Here is a 6,000-nt window from a genome sequence, read left to right as displayed (position 1 = left end):
CTGATTTCCTGACCTGTTGTGCCCTGCACCTGGGGTGTTACCTCTGCATTACTCCCTCTGCCCCTGCACCTGGGATGTTACCTCTGCATTACTCTTTCTCCCTCCCCCAATTTTCAAGTGGTTTTCCCTCACTAGAATGTAAGCATCTTCAGGTCAGGGACTGTCTGCCTAGCACAGCACATCGCACATGGTAAGAATTCATTCATGTTTGTTGATTTGACTTGATAAGACCTCAGACATCATTTTATTTGACAGATGAGGGAACTGAGTCACACAGAGAGTAAATGGCTTTCCCAAAGTCACAAGCCATATGCCTAATAAAGACTACACCTAGCATTTGACTCCAAGCATCACGTTTACCCTGCAACTCATTGCTTCCTGTAGTGTTTTTTAAGGCAGTGATAATTTAATGAAAGTGCTTTGCAAACTCTCAAGTCCTGTAGAAATGCCGCCTATTATAATGATAAATTGCATCTTAGAATCTAATGTTTTGGAGGAAATAGGGACCAGTCCCCTTTTCTAGTCTGAAGGATGATTTTCCAAGAACAAACTAAAAGAGAAAAACTGTTATTCCTACATTTTTTTTAGTTTGCAAAACCCCTTACATCCATTATTTAATTTAAATGCCCCACCAGCCCTTTAATGGCAGCACTACAGTAGTAATCGCCACGCCCCCACTTTAAGGAGGAGGCATCTGAAGATCACAAAGGTTAAGACAATTGGCCACAGTCACATGGCAAGTGGGAGGATTGGAATCTATGTCCAAGTCTATTGTTCCAACCCCTATGTGCTACTGTTGCTTAAAAAAACCAGTTCCTTCTTGGGCTCCCTCTTTCCGACCATGTGCTTCCACCTAAAAGACACGTTTTAGAATCAATAATTGCATTAGAATCCTTCCTCGGATACTTACTGGCTGTTGACCCTGAGCAAGACACTTAACATCTGCCTGCTTTGGTTTCCCCATATGTAAAATGAGGATAATAATAGCACCTACCTTGTCAGGGTGTTATAAGGATCAACTGAGTTACTATATAAAGCTCTTTGCAAATCTTAAAGAGCAAGGTCCATGCTAGCTGCTGTTGTTATTTGTAATTTGGATAGAGAATCACAAAAGAGTCCTGCTTCTATAAAAGGACGTTAGATGAGGGTCCTTGAAGAAGCCAAGGCTCCCTGGAAAGCACATACTGCTTGGAGTGATTTGTCCCTCGCGTTTCTTCCACATTCTCCCTTCCGTTCCTGGGCAGCCTTTCCATGGCAACTTCATGCAAAACCTCCCAAAGGCCCTTCCTACCAGTACCAGATGCATTTCGCTAGAACCTTCCTGGGTCAGGGCAAAACAGCATTATTTTCCAGAATGCATCTGGAAGACTGGCACTGTGTCATCAGCTTGCTGCTTATAGCTTTAATGCTAAGAAAAGGACTGATCAAATGGCCTTTTGAAGAAAAGTCAGGTGTGTGAGATTTCCTCAGGGCTGGATTCTGGGAGACTGCATCAGGTGGTGCTGGCCTACAGAGGCCATCAGATACCCTGCTCTGGACCTCCATCAGTGGGCCCAATTCACATTGTGGAGCTGGGCAGCCCACTGCTCCAGGCCAAACCAGCTGGCAGCAGTAAGCTGACTCAGATGTGGTATTTTAATTGGAGTTAATTAGGATGATTATTTAGTGAGGGCAGGAGCTAATTAATTTTTTGAGTCATCACTTGTGCAAAAGTTGCTATATTCCCATCAAAAGCAATTCCAATACTGAATAGCTGCAGGGGCATGTATATAAGTGGGGGGCAGGGGGGCTCTTTTTCTTGTTAGAAATATTTGAGCACAACATTTTTAGATGCATATATTTGTGGAATCCTGGAGCTGGAAGGAATCTCATAGATTATCTAATCAAACACCATGCTTTACAGATAAAGAAGCTGAGACCAAGAAAGATTTTGTGGTGTGCTACAGGTCACCAAGATCATTAATGGCAGAACTGGGAGAAGATTCACCCCTGGATTTTTGGTTCAGGGTTGGAGCAGGCTGCCTATGAAAACAGAATGCTTTTGAATCACAAATGTTGAGCTCTCAAAGAACACAGTGCCCTTATCTTTCAGAGGGGAAAATAGAGCTCCAGTCAAGGGAATTGACTTGCCCAAGATCACATGACTAGGAAGGGGCAGAGCTAGACTTTCCAGTTCGAAAGCCAACTGTCTTTTTAACCCATTGCTTCCTCTCCAGAGACTAGGAGGTGTTATGTCTTCTAAAAGACCCATTTTTTGCAGAGTTCTATATCAGGGAAACCATAGAAATATGCAACCATAGAAAATTTGGTGAATTCCCTGTCTCTCCCCTCATAAAGCTTAGATTCTGTGAGAAGGGCATGTATGACATGCATCTGGAGGGTTGGTGTACATTTGAAATTGCATCACATGGAAAGCAAAAAAAAAAGTTGGAAGGGTTGGTTAGATGGGTAAAAAGCAGAGTGTACTTAGAGACAGGTGGGTGGTGTTTGCCTTGCCCCCAGCTGATACCATCATCAGGTTTCTCTCTGGGTACTCCCAGGCAAGTTGAGAGATCTGGGTGTGATGGTGCTGATGTCTTCAGGTTCCTGGTCATGTGCCCATTCATCCGGAGGCATTAAATACTCTTTGAAGAAGGACATTTCCTCGCCTTATTCTTTATCTATTTATCTATTCATTTCATCTTTTTTGTTTGTTTGTTTATTGTGCATAGGAAAGCTCAAACTAATATAATGGATAGTACTGGTACAGAGGAAATAATTGTAATAATTATCAAGAATGATAATAATAATAAATAGCACTTTTATAACATTATAAAGCTTGCAAATACTTTGCACATATTATCTCAGTCAGGATTATGTCAATGGCATTGTCAATTATTATTCCCATTTTTTATGAGGAAGCTGAAGTGAAATTATTTGCCTAGGGCCACAGACCTAATAGTTGCTTGAGGAGAGATTTGAATGCAGATCTTCCTTCCCCACTCCAGGTCCCGTGGTCTTTCAACTGTACCAATGCCTGCCTCAGACAAGCTATAAAGAAATCACTTCTCCATCTAACCTTGTTTCTCTGTCCCTTTCATTCACTGTGCTAATCATTCCAAATAGCTTCCGAGTCCAAGTTCACTTTCTCAGGAAACAATCCCAGGCTAACTTCCTTCCACAGTGGGGTGTCCTGGATGATTCCCTCATCACTCATGTATAAGGTTAGTCCACATCACACCATCTCTCTGTCACTTTACAATTGTTTTCCAGATGTTCGTTTCATGACTTCTTCTCCTTTTTCTCCTATTTCTTCGTCTTCTTTGTCTTCTTCATCTTCTTTTCCTCTTCTTCCCTTTTTTTTCCCTTCCACTCCTTCCTCTTCTTCCCCTTCTTCCTCTTCTTCTTCTTCCCAACTAGGCTTTCTGCATCTCCCCCAGTAGGCACTTTGCTGTTTTCTATCGTTCTTATCTTTTCCAGAGTCCTCCCTACTCTATAAAGTGCTGAGTCCTGCTGCATCTTTCAATTCTACTCCAATTAATTCCATCTTCTTCCCCGTGACTTCAGTTCCAAAGCTTCCCTTCTATTCTATAGGACCCAACTGTACTTTGGCTCCTCCTTTCCTCTAGTCAGAGGAGAAACATTCCTACTCATCACAAACTATCTCTATTCCTTATCCCCTATACTCCCGCCTCTTCCAATATCTTTCTTCAGAAATCATAATCATTTTTATACATCTTCAATGTCTTTCCCCATTGTCTTTCTGCCTCCCATCCCTCATCTGACTGTGAACAAAAGAGGCTGCCAGGGCCAGAGTTTGCAATGTAGAGGAACTATCTTCCCTACGACCTGGGTGGCTTTTCTTGGACTCAGATTCCTCTTATTGAAATGAAGACACCTTATATTTTCTTTGGATTCCTGCAAGATTTGTGATGAAAAACAAAAAGCAAGGAGTTAGGCCTGCCTGGGTAATGCAATTCAACCCACCGGCTCTCTCCTGCCTCTCCTCATTTTTGCTCAAAGAATTGATGCCCCCACTTTCCCACTACATGTTTTCTCCTTAACTTCTTTCATCTTACATTCTGCCCCCATCATTTTGCTGCATGTCTGAGCACCCTGGTCACTAAGAACATCCTCATCCCCAAATCTAACAGTCATATATTACTCCTCATCCTCCTTAATCCCTGTGGAAGATTTGGCAAGGATGATTATAGCCTCTTTCCGGATCATCTCTCCTTTCTTGCCTTCAGAGATACACATTTCAGGGCTATTTCTACTACCTCTAAATATGGCTGTCTACCTTTTACAATGGTTCTTCAGCCTTAATCCCAGCTATTCATGGGAATGCATCCCAAAGCTCTGGCCTTGATCATTCTCTCTACTCTCTACATAGTCTTCAAATTCTATTTCCTTTCCCTTGTCAATTCCATTTGTTCCTATGGCTTTGAGTATTGCATACATGCAGGCAGCCCTCAAAACTAATGCTCTGAACCTGTCTTCTCTTCTATTATCCAAAACTGTGTCTCCATCTGTCTTCCAGACCTTTCCATCTGCATGTTCCATCATTGATTCAAACTCAACATTTCCCAAACCCTACTGATTATCAGGAGATCTAGAGATATTGATGTTAGCTTTTGGGGATGGTGCATATGATTGTTGACTCATTCTGGTCAACATGTGTCAACAGTGTGACATGGCAACCAAAAAAAGAGTGACTACTACATTCAGTGCCTTAACAGAAACAGAATGTCACAAATAATGGAAACTCAAGTTCTGCTGGACTCAAGACTGGTCCAATCACAGTGGGAGTTCAGTGTTCAAAAGGAAGACACTGAGAATCTGAAAAGCTCCTAGACCAGAGGTGACAGGGGCACTAGAGAAAGGGCCATGAACAGACCTTTGGAAGCAAATAGGGCTATGGAGCTTAGGGGACAGAGATTAAATGCGGGAAGGGGGGGTGTGGCAGGGAGTGGAGAGGCCATGTCTGTACTCATGCATTTGAAGAACTGGCCTGTGAAATAGAATGATTAAACAGTCTTTGGTTCCAGGACATGAAAATAAATTGATGTTTGATGTCAGGGGAAACCCCCCAATAATATGAGCTGCTTCAAACTGGACCGGGCTCCGGAAGGTGGTGCCCAGCTCCTCCCTGGTGGTCTGGAAGCCCATTTCTTAAGAATGTTAGAGAGAGCAGTCTTCATCAGGCAGCAGTTGGCCTAGATGACTTCTGATGGGCCTTCGGATTAAAATCGGTAGTTATTTCCTATTCTGTTTGCCTAGTGATTCACTACTCCTGTTAACCAGGTGCTCATATTTGAAGCCTTGCTATTATGTCAAGTTCTCTCCTCTACCTTACCTCTGAAATTGAATCATTTACCATATCTTATGAATCCTACCTCCACAATATCTATCCCTTACTCTGTTCACTCTACCAGCAACCTCATACAGGACCTCAAAATCACAAACCTAGATCATTGAAATAGCCTCTCTCTCTGTCTCTGAATCTCTGTCTCTGTCTGTCTGTCTGTCTGTCTCTCTGTCTCTGAATCTCTGTATCTGTCTCTCTCTGTGTCTCTGTATCTTTCCTTCCTCCCCTCATGTTCACACCATTAATAAGTACATTTTCCTTGCACATAAACATGGCTTTGTCTGCTTAAAAAGTGGCAGTGGTTCTCCCTTTCCTAGTGAGGAAATGTCCTATTCTTCTGCCTAATATACAAAGTCCTCCCCAGTGCACGACCATGCTGTCTTTTCTATAATACCATTCAGTCACATCCCCAATAGCTCAGCCAAAATGAGCTATTCTCTGCTGCTCAGACACACCTTACACCTTTTTCTCTCTGGATTTTGACTCTAGAGATATAAATAACTAGGATTTTCTTTTTCCCCTGACCCCAATCTCTGAGGTGAGACATAGGGGCACTAGATATTTGACCTTGGGCAAGTCACTTAACCCTGATTGCCTTGGGAAGGAAGGAAGGAAGGAAGGAAGGAAGGAAGGAAGGAAGGAAGGAAGGAAGG

The sequence above is a fragment of the Petaurus breviceps genome, unplaced genomic scaffold (genome assembly GCF_028583685.1).
Source record: "Petaurus breviceps papuanus isolate PSGF00001 unplaced genomic scaffold, PetGlider_PUasm1.0 173, whole genome shotgun sequence".
NCBI classification, from domain to species: Eukaryota; Metazoa; Chordata; class Mammalia; order Diprotodontia; family Petauridae; genus Petaurus; species Petaurus breviceps.
The sequence above is the reverse complement of the archived record's forward strand: the minus strand, read 5'-3'. Positions refer to the sequence as shown.